This window comes from Oryctolagus cuniculus, chromosome 10 (assembly GCF_964237555.1).
Source record: "Oryctolagus cuniculus chromosome 10, mOryCun1.1, whole genome shotgun sequence".
Lineage (NCBI taxonomy): Eukaryota > Metazoa > Chordata > Mammalia > Lagomorpha > Leporidae > Oryctolagus > Oryctolagus cuniculus.
In genome coordinates, this window is record NC_091441.1 from 19,024,169 (window position 1) to 19,048,504 (window position 24,336).

General features: G+C 48.7%; 1 protein-coding gene and 1 pseudogene across 1 annotated transcript in view; both read left to right on the forward strand.

Moving 5' to 3' along the window:
- The window catches only part of CCBE1 (collagen and calcium binding EGF domains 1), a 248,425-nt gene that overhangs the window by 172,524 nt on the left and 51,565 nt on the right, over positions 1 to 24,336 (forward strand). The window lies entirely within an intron of this gene.
- On the forward strand, positions 1,860 to 6,023 carry LOC127492276 (tubulin alpha-1B chain pseudogene; annotated as a pseudogene).

The window sequence follows — 24,336 nt, forward strand, 5'->3', positions numbered from 1 at the left end:
CTGGCATTGTGGTGCAGTGGTTTAAGCCGCTGCCTGTGATGCCAGCATCCCATGTGAGTGCCAGTTCGAGTCCTACTTTCTTCTACTCCTGGTCCAGCTCCCTGCTAATGTGCCCAAGAAAGCAGTGGATAATGGCCCAAGGGCTTGGACCCCTGCCACCCATGTGGGGATCCAGATGAAGTTCCATATTGCTGGCTTCAGCCTGGCCCAGCCCCAACCATTGTGGCCATTTGGGGAGTGAACCAGCAGATAGAAGATCTCTCCTTCTCCTCCTCTGTAATTCAACCTTTCAAGTAAATCTTTAAAAAAATTCATTGTCAGTTTAACTGACAACTTTTTAAAAAGTTATTTGTAGCAACACACATGTCCCTCAACTAATGAAAATAAAATGTAGTATATCTTGAAAATGAGCATTATTTGGCCACAAAAACGAATGATGAACCGATACATGCCACAGGGTGGGTGAACTTTGAGCACAAGGTGCTAAACAAGAAGCCAGACATACAGGTACAGCCTCACAGTCCGTGCCTTGTAAGAACTCCCCAGGACAGGCAAACCTACCGAGACATGGGTCAGTGCCCGCCGGGGACAGTGGGGAGTGGGAATGGAGAGTCATGCTTCCTGGGCCCGGGGTTTCCTTTTCGGGTGACGAAAATGTGTACAAGATGGCAGTGTTTGGTGTTGTGACTGCTGGATGTCACTGAACTGATGTACGCTTCCAAATGGTGTATCTTATGTGATGTTGTACCACAGTACCGGATGGCAAAAAGGTGGTTCATGTTACGTGAGCTCGTGGTGTGTCGTTTAGCTGATCATGTCACAGTCCGAGGAAGAGCGCAGCGCCAACAGAAAGGTGACAGGGTCTGAGTGGCAAATACTGATTGTCCCCAGTCTGCTCTCTCCCTCGGGACGCCCAACACAACGGGTCCTGGTTTCTGTGCCATTCACGTGACAGTGAACCGACAGCAGCGAAGAATCCGAGGGAGCTTTGTCTACCTCAGGGGAAGAAGGGGGCCTTTCCCCGCTGGACTCGGCAGTGTTGGAAGCACTTACACTGCCATGAAGACGGCTCACGTTTCCCTTCGGGTTCACTGGCTTTGCTGTTGGCGAATGCCCTGTAGCAGCCCCGCATCGTCAGCCAGTGAAATGCGCGGTCACTCCATTCCCCGCCGCCGTCCCCACTCCTTGCTTTGAAGATGTGTCGGGTCACTTAAACGACGATTCCCTTTCTCACCCAGCTCATTAGTAATGGCATTCAATAAATCAGTTCAGTCTAAAAATACCTTTCCGAGGGAAGAAACCATGTGGATTTCAGGAAGGTCACTGCAGAGCACACATGAAATACTTGTGTTCTAATCCCCTCCAGTATGAATATGGCCGGTGGCCACAGGCTCCGCAGTTCCTCTTTGATGTGGTGTGCTGCTGTGAACTTGAGAAATGTGCTAGATTCAAAATGTGTCCAAAGTCTCATTGCTCCAGTGTGTGTCCGTGAGGCGTTCTGGTTCAGAACCAAGTTCTTTGTTGTTGTTCACTCTTTTTTGTTCTCTTGTGTTAATTGGGTTCACGATAAAAATGTTAGCATATCCTTGGTATTGAGCATGTGTGTGTGAACGCACAAAAATAAAAATATTTCCCGGATTTTGCTTTGTTTTAAATAGTAGCAGTTAATATTTAGGTGGGATCATTAAAATTCTCAACCGGACTAGATTGCTATCCACTGCAGCTACTGCAGAGACGCATATAATTTTTTATTCACATTTGCATATTTATATAGATAACCTGTTGGTTGCTTTTGGCACTGACTGTTGAGTAACATCCAAGAGGCAACCATAAAAATATTGATAAGTATGTAAAGAATGTGACAGCCATTACCTGCTGTTGCCCAGAGCATCTGTTGAGGGCATAGGACAGAATCGGAAGCACTGATTCCAGGCTTGGTGGTTGAGAAAAACTGATTTACCAGCTCCTTTGTATTTGTTATCAGAACAGTGTGGCTGAGCAACACTGTTGACTTTAAGCAAAGAGAATGGCAATGTAACCCACTACTCACATCTGGGCTGGATGTGTTAAAATCTACATGTACTCATTGGCCTTGAAGGTGTTCCATAGCTATGCTGTTCACACTTGGTATTAAGAGCCTAACTTTATGCCTGCACTTTGCTAAACATTTTATATAGATTACCTCTCCTTTCACAAAACACTGAGGTTTCAAACCCGCCATTTGACAGATAACAAAACTGAGTCACCAGGGCTGGCGTTGTGGCGTAGCGGGTAAAGCCACTGCCTGCAGTGCTAACATCCCATGTGGGCAGCGGTTCAAGATCACGGGGCTCCCATTCCAGTTGAGCTCTCTGCTATGGCCTGGGAAAGCAGTGTAAGATGGCCCAAGTGCTTGGGCCCCTGCACCCATGTGGGAGACCTGAAGAAGCTCCTGGATTTGGATCGGCCCAGCTCTGCCTGTTGTGACCATTTGGAGACTGAACATCAGATGGAAGATCTCTCTCTGCCTCTGCCTCTCTGTAACTCCGCCCTTCAAATAAATAAACAAACCTTTAAAAAATAAATAAAAACTGAGTCACAGACAAGAGGTAAATAATTTGTCCAGGGCCACATGGACAGTATTTGGAAGAATTGGAATTTTAACTAGGGTCTGTCTGACCCCAAAATCCAAGGTCTTGGTCTCTGTGGTGTAACATTTGCCTTGCACCAGAGAAACACCAATTATCATACCACATGGCAAGTAGGTTCATCTTGAAAATAAAGATGTAGGGAAAGAGGTAACGTAGGATGATCAGATATACGAGTATATTTACCAATGCCAGGAAATGTCGAGTGCACGTGGTGTTGTAAGATGCTCGACAAATGCTTCCAGTCCAGTTAATTTGCGGTGGACCCTGGTGTCTGAAGTTGACGTAACATCTCATCATGTGATGAGTAAGAGGCAGGAGCTCAGTGTGAGGTCAGGACAGCAGAGAAAACAGCCTGACCACAGCCAGGTCCTCGTGGACACTTGGTGGAAAAAGTGGAGTGAAGACCCCCATGGGCCAGGGAGAGAATTATGGACCTGACCTGAGAGGACATGAGACAGAGTTCATGGAAAGGACAGACATTTAAACTGGTGGTTACAATGCCCGGGCTCTTACACTTCAGTGCAGCTCCCTGCTGGTATAGACCTTAGGAGGCAGTGATGATGGCTGAAGGGATTGGGAGACCTAGATTGAGTTCCTGGCTCCCAACTTTGACCTGACCCAGCCCCAGCCCCAGCCATTGTAGACATTTGGCGAGTGGACCAGAGGATAGGAGCACTCTCTCGGATAAAGAATTATAATAATAAAATCCCCGGAAATTCCTTTTTTTAAAAGGGGTCATTGAAGAATGTGAACATGGGCGTAGCACTACAGCCTTGGCCATGGCAAGGTTGGAAGAGCTGGGGAGCTGGGTGTGGTGCCAGCCACCTAGAGATTGTCCATTATCCGGTTATAAGTGGATGTGGCCCAGGCTGGCACCACGGCTCACTAGGCTAATCCTCTGCCTGCGGTGCCAGCACACCGGGTTCTAGTCCTGGTTGGGGCACCTGGTTGCTCCTCTTCCAGTCCATCTCTCTGCTGTGGCCTGGGAAGGCAGTGGAGGATGGCCCAGGTCCTTGGGCCCTGCACCCGCATGGGAGAACAGGAGGAAGCACCTGGCGCACCACACCAGCCGCAACGCGCCGGCCGTGGTAGGCACTTGGGGGGTGAACCAACGGAAAAAGGAAGACCTTTCTCTCTCTCTCTCTCTCCCTCTCTCTCACTGTCTAACTCTGCCTGTCAAAAAAATAAAAAATTTTTTTTCAAAAAGTGGATGTGGCCTGGACACACATAGTGGCAGTTGTAGACATGGAGAGAAAGAAGCAGGCAGCACATTAGCACTGACAGGCCTTGATATTGAAGAAAAGTGAATGCATTGGAGGGGTTAAGCCTAGAGGGTGTAGGGAGATGAAAAAGGTAATTTCAAAGGAGAAGTTGGTTTTATAAAGCAATGGTTGACTTTCAGCAATGGTTTGGCTTTGGACAGTGCATGAGCTATCTTGATTTTCTGGGGCCACTGGCAAATGGCACTTTGGTTGGAAAGATGTTGGAGTCAAGCACAAAGTCAGATGGAAAGAGCAGGGGGGAGTGCGTTACCCACCTCAACTCTTAGCTTGTCGGGCTCGGTAACCAGGACCTGACATCTGTTCCCATCTTCTCCACCCTCGCCTCCTAACCCATAGCCACCATGTGTGAGTGCATCTCCATCCTCGTTGGCCAGGCTGGCGTCCAGATTGGCAATGCCTGCTGGGAGCTCTACTGCCTGGAACATGGCATCCAGCTCAGTGGCCAGATGGCAAGTAACAAGACCATTGGGGAAGGAGATGACTCCTTCAACACCTTGTTCAGTGAGACAGGCACTGGCAAGCACGTGCCCAGGGTGGTGTTTGTAAACCTGTAGCCCATGGTCATTGATGAAGTTCATACTGGCACCTACCGCCAGCTCTTCCACCTGGAATAGCTCATCACAGGCAAGGAAGATGCTGCCACTAACTATTCCCACGGGCTCTACACTATTGGCAAGGAGATCGCTGGACCAAATTCGCAAGCTGGCTGACCAGTGCACAGGCCTGCAGGGCTTCTTGGTTTTCCACTGCTTTGGTTGGGGAACTGGTTCTGGGTTCCCCTCCCTGCTGATGGAATGCCTCTCTGTCGATTATGGCAAAAAGTCCAAGCTGGAGTTCTCCATCTACCCAGCTCCCAGGTTTCCACAGCTGTGGTGGAGCCCTACAACTCCATCTTCACCACCCACACGACCCTGGAGCACTCTGATTGTGCCTTCATAGTAGACAGTGAGGCCATCTGTGACATCTGTCATAGAAACCGCGATGTCGAGCACCCCACCTACACTAACCTGAACTGCTGTCTTAGCCAGGTCGTGTCCTCCATCATGGCTTCCCTCCAGTTTGATGCAGCCCTGCCCGTTGATCCAACAGAATTCCAGACCAACCTGGTGCCCTACCCCACATCCACTTCCCTCTGGCCACATGTGCACCTGTCATCTCTGCTGAGAAGCCCACCACAAGCAGGTTTCTGTAGCAGAGATCACCAGTGCTTGCTTTGAGCCGGCCAACCAGATGGTGAAGTGTGACCCTCACCACGGTAAATACATGGCTTGCTGCCTGCTGTACCATGGTGATGTGGTTCCCAAAGATGTCAATGTTGCCATTGCTGCCATCAGACCAAGCACAGCATCCAGTTTGTGGGTTGATGCCCCGCTGGCTTCAAGGTTGGCATTAATTACCAGCCTCCCATTATGGTGCCCTGTGGAGGCCTAGCCAAGGTGCAGTGAGCTGTGTGCATGCTGAGCCAACACTACAGCCACTGCTGAGGCCTAGCCTCACATGGACCACAACTTGGATGTGATGTATGCCAAGTATGTTCGCTGGTACGTGGGGGAGGGTGTGGAGGAGGAGGATTTTTCTGAAGCTCGGGAAGACATGGTTGCCCTGGAGAAAGGTGACGAGGAGGTTGGTGTGGATTCCGGTGAGGGTGAGGGTGAGGAGGAAGGAGAGGAATACTGATTTTTCCATTCCTTTGAGCCCTGTAGCATGTCATACTCACTGAACCTTAGCTTCAACATTAGCTGATAGCCATTAGGCTTTTCTGGCTGCATTGTCTTCACTCGACTGTGATCATGTCTGTCTGCCATGTGTACCTGTAAGATACTTCCATCATGTCTGAAAGTAAAGGTTTTAAGGAAAAAAAAAAAAAAAAGCCCAGTCCGGTGCTGTGGTGTAGAAAGTTAAGCCTCCTCCTGTAGTGCCGGCATCCCATATGGGTGCTGGTTCGAGCCATGGCTGCTCCACTTCAGCTCCCTGCTAATGGCCTGCAAAAGCAGTGGAAGATGGCCCAAGTGCTTGGGCCCCTCCATCCGCATGGGAGACCTGGAAGAAGCTCCTGGCTTTGGATTGTCCCAGCTCCAGGCATTGTAGCCATTTGGGGTATGAACCAGCAGATGAAAGATCTCTCTCTTTCTCTCCCTCTCTATAACTCTGCCTCTCAAATAAATAAATAAATCTTTAATAAAAGAGAAGGAAAGAACCAAGGGATGTGAGTGGCAGAAACCTCCACTGAACACAGTGGAATAAGAGGACCCGTACAGGAGAAAGAAACTGGGTCTTTTCCATCTTTTGTTTGTGAGGAGAGTGCCACAGTCACTTCGTGGGATGCAAAGATTTATGCTCATACTTTGCAGCTTAGTCATCTCTGAAGGGAGGAGAGAACTTCTACTTTGATTATGGCCTTGTCTAAATAATGTCAGAGTTTGTGGACTCAAGAGGCTTCCATAGCCTTGGCAGTTCATGGCAAGAGCCTCGGGTAATCACTGATATCATAAATAAGAGTGTCAATTGTTAACAACAGGAGTTACGTGTAGGACCTCTGTCCTTAATGTGTTGTACTATGAGAATTAACAACAAAACTTATCTCAAACAGTACTTTATACTTTGTGTGTCTGTGTGGGTGCAAACTGTTGAAATTTTTACTTAGTATATACTAAGTTGATCTTCTGTATATAAAGCTAATTAAAAATGAATCTTAATGAAGAATGGGATGGGAGAGGGAGTAGGAGGTGGGACAGTTTGGGGGTGGGAAGGCGAGTATGGGGGAGAACTGCTATATTCCAAAAGTTGTACTTATGAAATTTATATTTATTAAATAAAAGCTTTCTAAAAACTTTTTTCCTACTTCTAGATCTTTCCTCCCTTTAGGGAGTAGTAGTGGTGAATCGGATTGTTTGGGTTGCCCATAGCAAGTGACCTCAAACCGATGGCTTAACACAGCAGAAATTTACTGTAATGTAGTCTAGAAGTCTGAAATCCAGGTGTCCTAAGAGTTGGATCCATCTGGAGGCTGGAAACAGCGTCTGCCTCCATCTTCATGTGTCCAGCTGTTCTCTATTTCTGTGTCCTTTTTAGTCTCTAATAAAAACATGGGACTTAGGGTCCCCCTCACCCAGTGTGATCTGATCTCACTCCCTACCTTATTTACGTCTGCAAAGAGCTTATTCCCAAGTAAGGTCACGTGCTGAGGCTCCTGGGTGGACATGAGTTTATTGAGGAGGACACGGGTCAGTACCCACTGCTGTGTTTTGGTCAGCCCCAAGTTCCTGCCATTGCCCCCCCGGCTTGCCTGCATCCTACCCACATACTTCTGTTAGATCCTTTGTAAACAGCCCCTCCTTGAATTGCCCTGTTGGTGCTGTGCCTTCTCTTTCTGGTTGGGATATTGAGTGGTAGGAACACTCACTCCCTTTGGATGCCCTTGTTTGCTGTACAAGTGTGCATGAAAACTAACTCATCCTGTCACCCTTTTATGATCAACAGCCAGGAAAACGAGCCCTAAATACAGTGTTCAACTCTGAGACCTCTTTAGCCTAAATTTCTGCCACATTTCTCTTTTGTACTGAATGACTGTGTTTTGTTCTCGTTCTAACATGTCTTTATAAATTATTTCAGAAGGTATGAAATTGTGGAACTTAATCAGAAAAATGCTGGTGCTCCAAGTCTTATTTTTCTTGTCAAGCTGCTTAAAGCCCATTCTCGGAGGAATGGAATTTGAGCATCTATTTTTCACTCTTTTAGGGGGCGGGCAGTGCCTAATGCAAAGCGTTTTGTCTTCAGTTGTCACTGGCTGATCACGACCAAAGTAGCTGTTCCCGTGTGGAATTCGGCGCGTGTGCAAGCACAGTAACCTACCTTGATCGTGATGAACATTTTGTGGTATAGTTAATAAAGCCTGTGGCATCGAAACATCCAAATCTGTTTTAAACGCTCAGTGATTTGCATGTGGCTTCCATGCCACCAGAGAGGTGTCAAATACTAACAAGGAGTCTGGCATTTTCCATGAAGTTTTACAGCTGGAAGAATCTTAGAGATCATCGAGGCCAACTAAACTGACTCCTGCATCTTGCAGTGCAGTGCGGTGGCAAAGGCCCACAGAGGCGGCTCCACCTCCCAGTGCCCATGATGCATCTGGGTCACGGCAGGGAGGGTGCCTCAGGTTTTTGCTTTTAAAAGCAGTGTCCTTCCAGGTGACCTGGACAAGGTGTGAGTAGCCCAGAGAGCGAGGGACAGAGGAGGTCACTGCCAACTTGGATTGGAGATGCAGGGAAGACATGGGGAGGAAGAGAACAGTCTAAATAAAGTCGCAGGGGTGGGCAGAGGTTAGATGAGTTCCATCTCACACGGGGAGCACAGGAGCTCAGCTCAGAGTCCAGCTGGTTGTCATTTGTCCGGGAGTCGACCTGTACAATGCAAATCTCTAGTACTTCTGAGGCACACACAACTCAACGTCTTGGTCAACTTAACCAAGGCACAACCCTTTCCTTAAACAAGTGAGGACAGTAGTCAGAATCCTCAGTTAATCAAGAAAATTGCACTTAGAATAAGAGAAAAAGAAGTGGGGCTGGTGCTTTGGTACAGTGGATAAAGCTGTTTCCTGCAGCACCAGCATCCCATACGGGCACTGGTTCTAGTCCCAGCTGCTCCACTTCTGATCCAGCTCTCTGCTGTGGCCTGGGAAAGTAGTACAAGATGGTCCAAGTCCTTGGGACCCTGTACCCTCGTGGGAGACCCACAGGGAGCTCCTGGCTTCGGATCAGCACAGCTTGGGCTGTTGTTGGCCATCTGGAGAGTGAACCAGCAGATGGAAGACTCCGTCTGTCTCTCTGCCGTTGTCTCTCTGTAACTCTGCTTTTCATATAAATAAATCTTTTTTTAAAAAGTGAGAAAAAATTTAACATTCTAAGATCGGGTACTGCTGATGACTGTTACTGAGCAAAGTAGTTCTGAGTGGCATAAGTCTAGACTGTAAGAGCCATAGCTAGAATCTGATTTCTTGAGGCTGCTCCAGAGATACATAAAAGTGTAGGACCAAAGCATGGGATTAAGACTAATCACACTGAAGGAGGGTGTTTTGCTGCAACAGGCAAAGATGCCATGTGGGACACCTCCCCACCGTGTCCCCCATCAGAGTCTGCTCAACTCCTGCCTCCACTCTGGTCCAGTTTCCTACTAATCAACCCTGGGTACGGTAGATGATAGCCCAAAGACTTGGGTCTGTGTCATCTGCATTATAAACTCAGATGAAGATCTGGGCATCTGGCTTCAATCTGGCCCAACCATAGCTGTTGGGGGCATTTGGGCAGTGAACCAGTGGATGGGCACTTCAGGCTGTTTCTCTCTCTGCCTTTCAAATAAATAAAAAAGAAATAATTTCACTTAGACACCATGCAAATGTATTTCGTTGTCAAAAGTTTGATCCTTCCCCACCTTTGAGACTGGGGGAGTTGGCTGGGTAGTGTGTCCTGAGCTGGGAGAGAACAAAGATGAACAGACCCAGCTGCCTGCCCTCCGGGAGCTTGTGGACCGGCTTGGAAGACAGTCAACCAAGAGGGCTGAGGGGCATAGACAACGTTCACCCAGGGATCCTGTGGGTTGGGCCCAAGGGTGGAGAGTGAGACATGAGGATGCAGGCCCTCCAGGAGAGTGTGGACGTGTGGTGTGAGTGGATCCCTCTGGGAAGTGCTAGAGAAAAGCCCCGGATGGTGGAGCGCAGCCACTTGTGCTTTGCTGAGGACTTGGACTGCTCTTACAGGAAGCGTAAGCCAAGAAGATTGCATTACGTGGGGTAGTAAAAGAGCTGTGTTTTTTAAATATTTGCGTTTGATGGGAGAGGAAGCAAGACTGGAGGCAGGAAGTGGAGTTAAGTGGCTATAAAAATGATGAGGGTGAGTGCTTGTAGGGGCTGAGCTCAGGTGGCAGGCAGCAGGGCGGAGAAGGCAGCTGGATCCCAGAAACGTTCCTGCATCAATCCTGGGACTCGGGGCTTGTTAGGATGGCATGGTTAGGAACCCAGGCTTTGGAGTCAGGAGGATCTGGGTGCAGATTTCAGCTTGTCATTTGCTGTGTGACCTGGCCAGGTGGCTTAACCTCTCTGAATAACAGAATAATATTCAGAATGCACTCTGAATAACAGCCGATGTAGCTGCTGACACTGCCCCCAGGCAACCTGACTGGCAGCTGGCTGTCACCAAAGTGTGTTCCATCACTGCTGACGGCCCTTGATGCCGAGTGAGGGGCACTTGGCTCCCTGGCTCACTGCATTGCTGCTGGCCTTGCCGCAGGCTGTGCCGCATCCACGGCTCGTCCTGGTCAGTTGAGGTAGGAGGCACGGGGTCAGCCCACGGAGGAAGACAAGCAGGTCAGAGCCGGAGCCTGACGTGGGGAGACACAGCCCTGCCTTGCCCTGTGCTCGCAGATTGGTCAGTCTGATCCTGTTCGCGGGGATTTAGCTCTCACTGCTGATAGAGAATGTTACACGTCCTCGGGAGAGGCGGACAGCGCAGAGCTGGCTGCGGTCCGTGGGCTGCGTCCCTGCCAGGGAGCCAGGCCTGTTTGATTTAAGCAGCCTAGCAACACAATCGCCGCCAGCTGACAAGCACCACGTTCCAACAGCTCCGCTCTGGCGCGCTTGTCATTGCAGAGATGGAATTTATGGCTTTGTAGCTAGTGTGCCTTTTTTTTTTTTTTTTAAGAAACTGGATCTACAAAGACAAGTCGTGTAAGCTTGAGAATTCCAAGGGCTCAGGTTCATCAGGCGAGTGTTGAGTGCTGCCCTCTGGCTCACCTTTGTTTAGACAGATAATTGAAAGTGTGCCATTCACGAGGCCCGGGGTCCAGAGAGGCACAAAGGCATCTGGCTCCCTAATTGAAAGCAGGAGATAACCAGCCACACCGCCCACTCCCCCAGGCTGGTGAGTGGGAGTGCGGAGATGGTGGGCTTTGGGGGAAGCAAGAACACTGTCATGATCAGAGGATGCTGCACGTGGCCTCTCACCTTGAAAAGGCACAGTGTGTCCCCACGCCTGTCCCGAGGTGGGGGACGGGGGTGCTTAGACTTTAAGGCGCGAGTGCAGTGGTCGCTTGTGAAATGCTTACTTGCAAGGCCTGGCCTGAGGTCTTGCTGTTGAGCAGCTTAGCAGGGAAAGGGGAGAAAGCCCTGCCCAAAGTGCACAGTGTGGGCTTTGGGCACAGTGGCTTCCGTACCCCTTGGGGATGCCCACATCCTGTATCAGAGTAACTCATGCACGCCCCAGCTGCTCTGATTCCCATCCCAATCCGGCTTCCTGCTGATTGCCCACCCTAGGAGGCAATGGACGATGGCTGAAATACTTGAGTTCCTACCACTCATGTGGGAGACACAGGTGATGGAATTCCAGACTCCTGGCTTCAGCCTGACCCAGCCTTGGCTGTTGTGAGCATTTGAGGAGTGAACCAATGGGACTCTCTCCACCTGTGTCTCTGTCTCCTCCTTGTAAAAAAAAATATACTTTTTTTTTAAACTGCAAAACCATTATAGCCCTGGTTCTCAGTCCTCGCTGCTTTTTTTTTTTTTTTTCAATGTTGATACCAGGTTCCAACCCCAGAGATTGAAATTGCCCTATGGTTAAACCTAGGCATAGGCCAGTGCTGCGGCTCAATAGGCTAATTCTCCACCTGCAACGCTGGCACACTGGGTTCTAGTCCCAGTCGGAGTGCCGGATTCTGTCCTGGTTGCTTCTCTTCCAGTCCAGCTCTCTGTTATGGCCCAAGTGCTTGGGTTCTGCACCCGCATGGGAGACCAGGGGAAGCAGCTGGCTCCTGGCTTCAGATCAGCATGGTGCGCTGGCCGCAGCACACCGGCCGCAGTGGCCATTGGGGGGTGAACCAACGGAAAAAGGAAGACCTTTCTCTCTGTCTCTCTCTCTCACTGTCCACTCTGCCTGTCCAAAAAAAAAAAAAAAAACCTAGGCATAAATATTTTTCCATCAAGAAAAAAAATTAAACATTTCTCTAGTGGATTCTAGCATGGATAACCACTGATGTTGGGTCCCCCCCCCAAAACATCCTGAGACTGGCACAGATAGAACATGGGTTATCAGGGGAAAAAAAGTCCCTTCCTGGTGGACAGTTCCGGGAAGGCTTCCAGGAGGAGGAAGTGAGGTCAGCTCTGGGGAGCAGGTCAGACGTGGCTGGGGTCAAGCGGGAGAACTAGTCCCACTGCGGTCAGCAGTGTTTCCATCTGTGTCATGCTGTTTTTGTGGAACACCACAGGCTGCATGAGGCAGAGAGATCAGAAATGTGTTTGGCTCAAGGTTCTGGAGGTTGGCAAGCCCAAGGTCAAGGGAAGGGCTGTGTCTGGTGAGGGTGAAAGAGCGTGCACCCCAGAGGTGGGGGCCGCAGCGCATCCTTTTCTGAGGAGCCTGCTTCTGCGATCTGACCCATGCCTGTGATAGTGACCTTGACCTGGTCCTAAGAGCAGAGTTGTCATCACCACCTCACCAGGTTTTTTTTCCGAAGATTTATGTATGTATTTGAAAGAGTTACAGGCTATGGGGGTGGGAAGAGATAGACATCTTCCATTACTGGATTACTCCAAAGGCCATAATGGCTGGGACTGGACCAGGCTGAAGCCAGGTACCTGGAACTTGGTCCGCGTCTCCCATGTGGGTGCAGGGGCCCAAGGACTTGGGCTGTCTTCCACTGCTTCCCCAGGTGCATTAGCAGGGAGCTGGATGGGAAGTGGAACAACCAGGACTCCAACCAGTGTCCAAATGGGCTGCTGACATAGCAGGCAGCAGCCTAACCCTCTTGGCCACAATGCTGGCACCCAGCTACCTCCACACTGTTGCGCTGGGGATCCTGTTTCTGACACATGAACTTGAGGGGCTGCATTCGGACCAAACCAGTGAGTAAAGGTTTGAAGTCTCCCCCCGACCCCATCTACCCCATCAGCTTTTCAGAGCAATTTGCCCTCACTTTTTGAGCCTGGCCACTTAGTTTTGTTGACTGCCCACAATCCTGGACTGCGTCTTAAGGAAGGATGAACTGGCTTTATCCATTCTCAGTACCACAGGCTCAATGGTGTTTACCTATTATCATTTATCAGGCTTGGAAAGCAAACTCTACCTCTGTTCCCTCCCCCACCAAATCATCACGCTCACCACTGACCCCATAGACCCAGTGCTGCTCCTCTGAAGCCATGGGGGCAGAAGGAGAAACGGGTACTGGCAGGGAGGAGACAGTAGCCTGAAGATGGGGTCTCAGGAAACCCCCTAGGCTGGGTCCTCCTGGGCTGAGAATGCAGTAGTCTCTGCTGAACAGAGTGCAACCATGTGTACCTCTGCACTGCTGCTCATTCGGATCTTCTTAGTGAGCTGCTGTTCAGACACTTGCTTCAGGGACTGAAGATCTTAGATTTAACCCTCTTCACCATATGGCCTTAGGCTAGATTCTTGAGCTATGTGCTGTTCCATTTCTTCCTCCGTAATCCTAGAAGCTGCCTTGTGGGAGGTTGTGCGATTCACTGGTGCACTCTACATAAAGGTAGCAGTGCAATGCCTTGACACTGAGCTCCAGGGAACCACCGGTAGCAAAACACTTCCCCAGCCTTTCTGTATCTCCACTGTCACAGGGACAAAGGGTCTGCTGGCAGCAGAACCGTGGTCTTTGGAAGAAAGACAGGCAGGTCCTTAGGCTGCAGTTGATATTTGGCCTCTTGGAGGCTTTGTGCTTTAGGGCATGGTGATACAAGGTCAGGTGCACAGAGAGGGAGGGATAAAGATTGACTGCCATTGTGACTGTCCTGCTGTGTCCACCACCACAATCCTTCCAAGGTGAGACCCCTCTTTCACACGCAGATGGTGAGTCGAGGCAGAGCCACCTCAGTAGACAGGTGGTCTGGGTCTGTAGAAGGCTGTCCTTGACAGTCTACTGGATGAAGTTGGCTGTGCTCTCTGGCCATGCACCTGCTGGAGGTTCTCCCTGGAAGACAACCACGGCCAACTAGAGGCAACCTAGCATTGAGCAGAAAGGCGCCAACCAGCCAGAGGGAAAGTACACACCTAGGAGCTGCCCGTGCTTCCTGCCACCACCGTGAGAGCCTTCGTCCCTGTGTGATTAGAAATGGAGAGAGGCTACTGAACAGTTTTGCTCCCAGAGCCAAGTCACAAGAAGGGAAACTGCCACTTCTGGGGCTCTTGGGATCTCTGAGCAAACACGGTTTTTTGGACTTGGGCTGTCAGCATACATTGAGACACTGTTGGAGTAGGAGCGTGCTCTGGCAGCACCGGTGACTGTCCTCGGACCTGTGGGTGGTCGCAGTGATGTCTGGGACAGTCTTGCTACACTCTCCTGGCAGTTGACTCGGACATTCCCTGCTGGGGACCTACGGCCCCGCCTTGTGCAACTGTGCCATCTGGAAAAAGTGGGCCCTGAATTCCTAATATATAGTCCCTGGCAGCCTTGTCCATGGTTGGCCAAAGCTCCCCAAGTTCCAGTCCCTGCAGAGGAGGCTCCTTGGCAGACCCTCCTTGTCCACACCCAGGCTCCCACTGCCCTGCCTGCACACACTTGAGTCCCTGGAGAGAGTTCAGAATCTCCCCAGGGATGAAGCGGCGCCTCAAGTGCATTGGATCAAGGTCACTGGTGTGCCAGAGAAGACGGTGCTTACCTACTGTCATTTGTCAGGCTTGGAAAGCACACTCCAGCTCTGTTTCCTCCCCACCAAGTCATCACGCTCACCACAGCATCTGGAATTCTTCATTACGATGCCAAGATTCCACCCCAAAGTTACTCCTCCTAGTTGCAAGGCATCCTTTTTTCGTGGTCTATGCCCTAAAACAGTGGTATCTTTTTATGGTATCTGTTCCTCGGTGGTTGCTTGTTCCGCTGCTCCCTAGAATTCAGGGAAGGAATCCTGTGTCACTGGACATCCCAGCAGTTCTTGGGATGTACAAGGAAATAGCAATGAATCCTCTATGGTGAGTGTAACTTTTAATCACATGGCACTATTTGCCTTTTATCTTAACTGCCGTTCTTGGAATAGGGAAGAAAAACTACTCTGAATTCTGAGAGCCACTTGGCCTCAGAGTGCACCAGGAGGCCAGATTATAAAGGGTTTCAAAGACCTGGGGGAGGTAACTCTGTTCATAATGAAACATAAAGGAGCCATGAGCTACAGGAGGCAGAAACACGCCTAGGCATCCGTCTCATGACTTCTCCCTAATGCAGTCCAGAGAAGGGTTTCTTCTCCATGGGAGCAGTTAACAGAACTTGGAGAAAGGCAAACAGAGGACAGAAAGCAGCAAGGCACTGCCAGTGAATTGTACACTGAACTTGCCAAAGATGCCAGAATGTCCAGTGTTATTTAAAGCAAGTGCACATTTATGAAACCTGGTTGCTTCCTCTCTTGTTTGCTTTGCTGTGCCTGGTACAGTTTGTTTCTTGTATAAACTCAGGCACCACCTGATTCTCAAGGTTACCAGTGAATAGTTCACTAAAGCTATGAAACACCTGGACATGCAAGTGCTGTTAGTAGAACTCTAGAGTCGTGGAAATATTTGGGCCATCGGTGAGTGGCTTCTGTCCCTGAAACAGAATGTGAACTTTTGGTGAAACATACCACAGCACCCGTGGAAACCTGCCCTAGGCTTTGTACCCACATCCCAAGCCTTTTACAAGGTGATTTCCAAAGGTTGGAAATCTTCTGTGTTATCAGGACAACTGGAAGAAAATAAAATCTTGGTTGCCAAGAGCAGAAACTCCACAGGAATTTCCGGAATCAGGGGAGTTGGAGCTCGAGTACCTGGCTGGTGGAACTGGGGAGCTGTCAGGAGGCAGTCCCAGGAGGGGCTCCTTCCTGGGCTTGCTCAGTCCCCGCTCCTCTCTGGAGGCTTGGAGAGGAGCCACAGTGCCCTTGTCTCCCCTCTGGCTCTCTCAGAATCCTTCTGATCCCCCTTGGCTTTGCCCGCTGAGCCTCAGTCCTGCTCCCCAGGCTGCCTAGCACAGTCACTGGCGTTTGCTGGTGTGCAGCCCCAGACGGCAGTGTGTGAGTGGCCTGGGGCATTGATGTGTCCTGGGGCTGGACGTGCAGGGGGAGATGCCTCTCATAATCCTTCCATCTGAGAGGGGCTCATGGTACAAAGTCGGACCATCCAGGCTCCTTGGCCAGGAGGGAACACAGGTGGGCAGTGGTCCACAGGCAGGTGGGGACTGATGCCTCTGGGTCCAGGGATACCTGGGAAGTTGCAGAAGAGAGTAAGGCTCTTCTGTCTGTCATGATGTAACCAAAAATCACCAGTGCTGCTTCCTGGGTCAAGATGACTGGCACCTGCTCATGCGTCTCTGTGAAGCCCTCCCCATCCTGTGGAATCCAGGTCACCACGTTCTGGAAAGAATCCTCAGGCTGGGCCTGCTATACCTCTTGATAGTTTTTGATGGACTGGGTATTTTTGATTTGTTTGAGTATTTTGCGATTTGTAAGGGTCATGTAGTTGTTAAGCATTTCTATGTTCTGTGTCCTCAGTGTTGCTATAAACTCTGCATTTTCCCAAAGCATCTATCAGTGGCTTGCCCAGGGTCAGCACTGATTTATTGTTTGCTGTTTCAGTGTAAGTTCATGTGGTTTTTAATCTTTTTTTCCACAATGACATATTTCAGTTTATTTTACAGTCATAAGCTTAATCCTCCACTAAGTAAAGAATTCAACAAATAATAATAAGAAAAAAACACCACCATTCCTCAACAGTAGAGACAAGGGCTGTAAACAATAATCAGATCTCAAAACTGGCATCCAGATGTTTCAGTGCTTCATCATGACTATTAATAAACATTCACTTACTATTTACTTTAACCCCCATGCTGAGGGAAGACCGAAGATCGTAGTAATACTAACATTGGTAGCGTCACTGCCCTTTACTGGGTATTTATAGAGTGGCTACTGTACTACGTGATTGACACAGGTCATTTAGTGTTCACAATGATGTGGAGTACAGGCTGCTGGTCCATTTTGCAGAAGAGACTGAGCTTGTATAACTTCCACCAATTCATGAAATGAGCCCTACATTCACGCCTGCTTGTCTGGAGAACAGTTGGCCCATTACCGTAGTACCACGCGGTGTCTGCATACCTTCATACTTGTATCGCTTTGGATTCACCTGGGTTTCCTCAGCATGGAAACCTACATTACCAGCCAGCAAGGATAGTGTCCAGGATGGCCTCTCAGTCTGGAAAGATGGCTGGGTTGCCAGGCAACCTGGATTCTGGATCCAGTCTCACCACCAGGCAATCTGGACTGCTTTCTACAACCACCTGCATCTTCCAGTTCTTTTGCACAAATAGCAGAGTGCATAGTCCCAGGGGTGAGGAGCTTCATCTGGCCCCATTTCATATAAGAAACATGGAATTGTTCATTAACTTATACCACATGCCAGCAAGTTTTGAATCTGATCATGGTGCTTGCCAGTCTCTACTTCCTGTTACATCGTGTATTGGAGAAAAGGAAAAAGGAAAGGAGGTTGAAAGTCAACAGGAGAGGGGAAAAGCTATAGCAAAATGGAAAAGAAGACAAAGTCAGAATACGTCTGTGAATACTGTCTCATATGGGTTCTTCCTAAGGAAAGAGCTTCAACTCAGCAAATGTAGTGTGTGTGATCGTCCATACTCTGGGTCATGTGCTTGAGATAACTGAGGCTGAACCCTTACCTCTCGGACTTTGTGGTCAATTACAGGGACAGACAGCTGGCGGAAATGCAAGGGTGGAGAAGGCATGTCCTCCTGTAACCCGTACGATAATCTCGGGGAAGCTATGCTTATCACAGAGCCTAAAACTGTAACAGTTATCAGAGATCAGGCTTATTACTCAAGGGAGCTGTCTTTTTAAACTTGCGAAATAGAAAAAAAAAGATCATGATAAATGGCAAAGTCCATAATAGACTCAATATTGTGGAGATGGGCTCAGCTCCCAAATTTTGTTTTAGCTGTCAAGGAGCCTAAGTTGTTTTAAAAACAGGTAAGCCCTTCACCAGGGACATCTAGTCCCAAGATGTGGACACCTTTCTTGATTTTTGCCACTGTACTGACCAACCCGTGATACACTCCGAGAGCTCCACCACTTGGGTAGGTGTATCTACAGGTCGTTACCACCCGAGTGTTGCAGGTTTTGGGAAAGCCAGGGTGGGTCCATTGTTCCTGTGTGTCTTTGGCTGTCACAAAAAAAAAAAATAATAAAATAAATAAATAAATTCACCTGTCAGGTAAGGTCAACCAAGGCTTTTATTCCTTTCTCACATTTGTGGTGTGTTCTCAAGTCACAACTGCTTGCTCACACCAACATCTGGAATGATTCAAGACTGACAAATGATTCCTTCTAATTCATGTCTTTTGGATGTGAAGACCGAGGAGGTGTGCTTTTTGACCTACATTTTTTTAAAGAAAAAAGTTATTAATGGAACATATTGTCATTAATAGTTTTATGCAAAATGAACAGTTAGTTGGAGCCAGGGAATTTTCGCGTTGGAGCAAACCTTAATGATGATTCATGTCCCAGGCACTGTTTTTTTTTTTTTTTCTGGAATAGAAGCAGAGATGTAGGAAACTGATTTGCCTGAGCTCGCAGAGTCAGCTTTCTGACTTCCTTGTTTTCAGTTTGCTGCCATGTGCATCTCTTCGTGTCTCTGGCTTCTCCACGGTACCCAGTTCTTCCAAGGGGATGTTCTCCCCAGTCATGTCCTTGACCCCGACCCTACCTGCATGTCCTTGTGCACTGCTTGGCTTCGTGCCTCTCTGTAGACTGTCTTGAGCTCCCCTCTCCCCCAGCCCTGGCGTGTGTTGTGCTCTGACTGCCCTTCATCTCCCCTCTGATTCCAGCACTGTTGGTTTGCACAGCCTCATTCTCCTGCACTGCGCTAAAACATCTGGACTTGGTCTTCTGTAGTTTTCTTATTCTCTGCATAGCATCTTAGGAAGTTCTGTGGATTTTTCCTCCTCCTTCAGTTCCCACTGCCCTGTTTGAGACTTTCTTCATCTTTAGATTGAAATATTTCAGTAGCCTTTTGAGTTGTTCTGCCAGCTATCTTTGCTTTGTGGCCTTTTCTTTAATCATACACTGTGGCACTCTTTTTTAAAGATTTATTTATTTGAAAGCTAGAGTTACAGAGAGAGGTAGAGACAGAGAGAGAGGTCTTCCATCCGCTGGTTCACTCCCCAGATGGCCAGAACGGTCGGAGTTGCACCGATCCAAAGCCAGGAGCCAGGAGCCTCTTCTGGGTCTCCCTCATGGGTGCAGGGGCCCAAGGACTTGAGCCATCTTCCACTGCTTTCCCAGGCCTTAGCAGAGAGCTGGATCAGAAGTAGAGCGGCCGGGACATGAACCGGTGCCCATATGGGATGCTGGTGCTTCAGGCCAGGGCTTTAACCCACTGCACCACTGCGCCGGCCCCATGTGGCACTCTTACGTACTAAATAAATTCGGGTTTTGGAAACACATCCTAACCATGTCTAAGGATATCCTTAACCAAAGATGGAGGGAATTATTGCCCAGAAGGCAGGTGAAATTGTGGAACAGAGAAGTTGAATTCAGGCCACGCTGGCAGGGCAGGGCTAGGAAGGATGGAAGCCCCTCATGTGGGACTCGATATAGGACAGGTCTTCAAACGGTTCATGGAAGACGTGTGTTTTGAAAACTTATGTGCCAGTCTCAATTTTTTTTTTTGTACCCAACTAGGCTTACTTTCTAGTGCTCTACTTTTTTCATGAAGTTTTTGCAGTCCTCTCCTACTTTTGTAGGACAGGGCAATGCCTGCATGCCACTTATCCTTCTGGTCCTTGAAACTGCATGAATACTCATCTGTGTGTACTGAGGGGCCACCTCTTCTGTTCCAGTGCCTGCAGTGCTGTCCTGTGTCCTCCTCGGCTGTGCCTGTGCGTTTCTCCCCTACATTTTGTCCTTGAGGACCAAACACCACCTTTACTCATACCCACATCTCCTGGAATGGTCAGTGGAGGGCAGGGCTGGCCTCTGCAGCCTCAGTCCCTTGCCCCATAGAACTAAATCTATGGAGACTGAAATGCTTGGTCTACAGAAAGTCCTAGTGAAGTGTTGGTTGAATAAAATTGAACTTAATGCTCCCAGTTTTTAGTTAATCTGAACAGAAATTTTACTGCGGTATTGGGTCATTGTAGAAAGTTCAGAATTTCAGACAAATAGAAGACTCCTGCTCTCATCTGTAAAGGATTTGGGAGCAGAAACCCTGATGTTGGCATCCTGTGTGTTTCTGTGTAAGTGACCTCCATGTGAATTAATGTCAGTCGTATTTCATTTTCCTTAAGGGTTTCATCCTTATGAGGAATGGGAAGTGTCACATTGTGATTAATTGACCTAAGAAAGATGAGCTCAGTTCCGTCACCTCTGTGTTTTCAAAGCTGTCACAAGTGAACCTCCCCACAAGCCTGGAATGGCCAGGGTTGGTGCAGACCAAAGCCAGGAGCCAGGAACTCAAGTCTTCTACATGGGTGGCAGCTACCCAAGTGCTTAAGGCATCACCTGCTGCCTCCCAGAACGCACGTTAGCAGAATGCTGAAAATAGGAATGAAGCCAGGACCAGTATCCAGGAACCTCAATATGGCATGCAGATTTCCCAAGCTGCCTCGAAACCACTGTACCAGATGCCTGCCTCTGAGCAGAAATTTGAATCAGCCATTGGTATTTACACATCCTGTACTAAGGTCTCCCTGGAAGTGACTCTGTGTGTGGTGAAGTGCAGCAAAGGGGGCTGAGGCCAATGAAGCTCCGCCCACAGTACGGTGAGAGAAGGGATCATAGCTCTGTGAGCACAAAACAGGCATGAGGTTTGCACAGTTCACAGGGAAGGTTTCAAACCCTAGCATTTCAAGGATCTATGTTTCCTTAGGCTCAAGAGTTCCATGGAGCAAAGTAAAGGCCGTGTTTTCTCCGGGCTAAACCATTGGGTTTAGTAACCTTGCAGTGCTGTAGCCTTTGTCCCATGGAAAGTGGGACAAAGATAGATATTAGATTCCTACAGTTGAAACAAAAAATAACAGCTGAAATAGCACGAGCATTTTCCCTTATGTAAAATTGTCAGGCATCCTTGGCTCACATGGTTAACATGGTGGCTGGGTTGCATCATGGGCCCAGATTCCTGGGTGTTGATTTGCCAATCACTAAGGTTTTCCACGCCCATGCCCAAGGTGGCTCAATGCTGGCAGTCACATTCCTGCTCCTGAGAATGTGAACGAGAATGGGAGGGCATAACTACACAAAAGCCACACCTGTCACAGGCACTTACATCCTGTTGGACAGGCGAATTTACCAGACGATCCCTCCTATGATGAAGGGCTGGTGCTTGTATACCCAGCTGTAATTTCAGTTTGTCTTCCTATAGAACAAAGGGGAAGTAGATATAGAAAATAGACCCCTGCCACAGCAGTGACCTGAAGACATAGCTGTTGTGGGTGATTGGGGACTTCTACTAGGGAGAATAAAAACAGAATCAGTGTTTAAAATAAACTTGTGGATCATTTGCCTGAAAACTCTGGCTTCATCATCCACGTGTTGCTCTAGTCTACCTTGGCAATGAGAAATAATTTTTTCTATTAATTTTTTTTGACAGGCAGAGTGGACAGTGAGAGAGAGAGACAGAGAGAAAGGTCTTCCTTTTCCATTGGTTCATCCCCCAATGGCCGCTGCGGCCGCGGCTGGCGCACCACACTGATCCGAAGCCAGGAGCCAGGTGCTTCTCCTGGTCTCCCATGCAGGCGCAGGGCCCAAGCACTTGGGCCATCCTCTACTGCACACCTGGGCCACAGCAGAGAGCTGGACTGGAAGAGGAGCAACTGGGTAGGATTCGGTGCCCCAACTGGGACTAGAACCCGGGGTGCCGGCACTGCAGGTGGAGGATTAGCCTATTGAGCCACAGCACCAGCCTCTATTACTTTTTAAATACAACAAGTTCTCATTATAAAGTAATAGCCGATAATTAAGGCAAATCTTGAGAACTTTAAAATGAAGGCAATGAAGATGTCCGGAGGTTTGTAGTTGGGAGTTCATGAGCAGACAGGAACAGTTGAGATGCAGAGAACAGATCTGTCCTCTGGGGAAGAGGGGGAGTAAGGAAACAATGAGAGAGAATCCTGAGTGGGAGGATGGGGCAGTAAAGGAGCAGCCAAGATACAGTCAGGAGTGCTTGGCCACCATCATGGGAGACTACGGGTGTGGGGTGGGATTGCCATGTGTCACGTGTTGTGCAAAGATGGCTGTGCTTCATGAATGCTATCATAGCATTCTTCCTGGCTATCTGGGTATTCCCAGAATATTTCAAGATAAGAATCAAAGTTAATAAATGTCTTTGGTCCCACCGCGTTAACCCTGCTGATGCCACAAGCAGGTTCCACCTTCTCCTGCACCTTCGTGGATGACGACAGCTGAGCAATATCTGTAGCTGTCAGCACTGACGAAAGTTAACAGTCCCCAGGACAGACAAGAGCAGAGATCCCTTCACTTAGGCATGTCTCACAAACGAGGGAAATTGCTCCATCAAAATGTTTTCTAAAGCCTCTACTGAACTAATTGTTTCCAGGGGAAAAAGAATGACTGTCCTATTAAATGATATCATAGTTTTCTAAAGCAATTTCTCAGTGATTACTGTATATTGGTTCCATGTGACCTGGTCAGAGCAGTTTGGTTGAAACCTGGTTGGTCATGATGATGACTCTGTTCAAGTGTGAGCTTGGTTCTGTGGATTTAATGCAGTCCTACCTGTCTGCGCAGACATGCCTCTGCGAATGTGTCTCTTAATAGGATTCCAAAGTGGGAAGTTTCTAAAGCCATTGCTAAGCTTGACACTAGAAATGGATCAAAGGACTCTGAGAAATGTTAGTCCTTTTATTTTATGACTTTATATATTTTCAATTATTGCAAAATCAATTCATGCCCATGATGGATAGGCATGTCATCCACATACGGAGACTCACTTGTCAATACCTCGGAGAATATCCAAGCTAACCTTCATTTTTAATATAAAATATCTCAATTCCCTTGTATGTAAAATTATATGCATAAATCTTTATTTTTGGCAAATACAATGCATTGGAGAAGTTTGTTTGCTATATTTCCTCTTAGGTTCAGAAATGATTAACTTCTTGTCTGAACTGGGGGAAAAGTAGCCAGCAAACAACATAATGATGGCTGCTGAGATGGGAAGCTCATCTGGGGAGGTGAGGGAGGGAGGAAGATGTGCTAGAAAGGAAGTCGAACTTGCAGCCCGGGCAGCGGCACAGGGGAAGTGACTCAGTCCACAGCTCTTTCTCCAAAGCCCTCTGGGCTCTGGCGGAGTAGGCTGGGCCTCCACCTGCTGTGCATCCCATACGAATGCTCTTCCACTTCCGACCCAGCTCTCTGCTATGGCCTTGGAAAGCAGTAGAGGATGGCCCTATGCTTGGGCCCCTGCACCCCAGTGGGGGACCTGGAAGAATCTCCAGGCTCCTGGCTGTGGATTAGTCCAGCCTAAGCCATTGCGGCTATCTGGGGAGTGAACCAGTGAATGGATGACCCTCCTCTCTCTCTCTCTCTCTCTCTCTGCCTTCTAAATAAATAAATCTAAAAAAATTAAAAGCTTTTATTTATCTATGTGAGAGGTAGAGTTATAGACAGAGAGAGAGAGAGACAGAAAGGTCTTCGATCTGCTGGTTCACTCCCAAATAGCCACAACAGCCAGGGCTGGGCTGATCAGGAGCCAGGAACTTCTTCCGGGGGCCCAAGGACTTGGGCCATCCTTCACTGCTTTCTCAGACCATAGCAGAGAGTTGGATCGGAAGAGGAACAACCAGGACTCGAACTGGCACTCATATGGGATGCAGTGCTGCAGCCAGAGGCTTGGCCCACTACACCACAGCACCAGCCTCTGCACTCTGATTAAGTGTTGTTTATGTCTGCTTGGGGCTGAGTAGTTGATTGGAGGAATCCCCCCTCTAGTCCACCTTTAGGGGCCGTCATCAGGAGGGGGTCACTATTTTGGAGTGACATTAAGTGGAAACATGTCTTTAAATGTTTGGAGATGTGCCTGGATGGGATCATCTGCTGGTGCGTGGCTTCCACTCAGTTCTGTGGTTTGGCACTTCAGAGACTTGAACTTCTTGGGAAGAATTTTGTAGAATTCACCTCTTGCAGCAGTGTGCTCAGGGTATCAGGCTGATGCTCTTCTAAGAGTGGGATGTTTATGTATTTATTTCTTGTTCTCGTTCTCTGGGATTAACTTGTGAGAGAAGAGGGGCTTACAATACTCCTTTTGTGGTCTTGAAATCGGGTTTCTCTCCTTCCCCTCCTCTGTTGTGGTTTTGGAAGATGAGCCTGCCACTGAGTGAGAAGTGAGACATGGGCAGTGTAGTGGAAGCAGCTGGGAGGAGGTGCACTGGCTGTTGGTCCACATCTC